The following is a 1,121-nucleotide window of genomic DNA, read 5'->3' as shown; positions in this document are numbered from 1 at the left end:
CCACGTGCAGAACCACTGGGCTGCCTACACACCGCACCGAGAGAAAGCTGCAACAAAACGAGGTTTCCGTGGATTTAAAAAGAGAAAAACTTCTCCAAAGAAATAAATTAACAAAATAAAAATAAATAAAACAAATATTCCTAAAAATATCGCCGCTTTCCTCGTTTTTTCTTCGCAGTTGCCCGCAATTCAATATATTCTACCCGCCAGGCGTTGCAACCAAAAAAAAAAAAGAAAAGAAAAAGATCACCGAAATTAAAAATATGATTACATATGATCTGAATATATTGAATCATGAATACCTTTTTTTTTATTTTTCTCTTTTGTTTCTTCTCGTCAGCCCGCCATGGCCATAACTTGAATATACAGAAAAGAAAACGTGAATCGTCTTCTTCTTCGTTTCCTTTCCGCCTCATCTATCGCATAAATGGAATAATATAATTATTTTATTTATTTTTATGAAAAATTATAATAAAATATATTTTTTATTTTTCCCGTCAGTGCGTCGCCAGCCGCCTCTGCATCGATTTGAATTGCAACAAATGCAGAATATTTACCGCTGCTATCACTCCTGAAATATCCGTTTAANCTGCATCGATTTGAATTGCAACAAATGCAGAATATTTACCGCTGCTATCACTCCTGAAATATCCGTTTAAACTTAAAAAGTTTTTTTATATTTATTAATTTATTTCATCTTCTGCGTATTCTAAATAAGATACACGAGAGAATACCTTTATATACTTTGCTGCTGCTGCTGCTGCTGCAGCAAAAGCAGCAACCAGGTTCTGAATGGGCTGCCTCTCCTGGCTTGTTTACTATGGATGGCATCCTATGGGTGCATCTGAGGGTTTACGAATTAGGGTTTAGGGTTTAGGGTTTAGGGTTTGGGTGTATTAAACATGAGTGATGATGTTCGTAGCATTAAGAAATACGTTGGATGCAGAGCCAATAAAAAGAAGAATAACAACAACCCCACCACCACCGCCTCTGCTGAAGGGGTGACAGCAGCAAGGGGCTTTGTCACTGCGTGTCAGTTCCCTCTCTTATAAGGTTTATCCCTCTACAGCAGGAGCAGCAAATATCTCTCCCGCCTGGACAATGCATGCAGCCCCAAACGG

This window comes from Eimeria mitis, genomic scaffold, assembly GCF_000499745.2.
Source record: "Eimeria mitis Houghton genomic scaffold, Emh_scaff2287, whole genome shotgun sequence".
NCBI classification, from domain to species: Eukaryota; Apicomplexa; class Conoidasida; order Eucoccidiorida; family Eimeriidae; genus Eimeria; species Eimeria mitis.
This window is presented reverse-complemented; position numbering follows the sequence as displayed.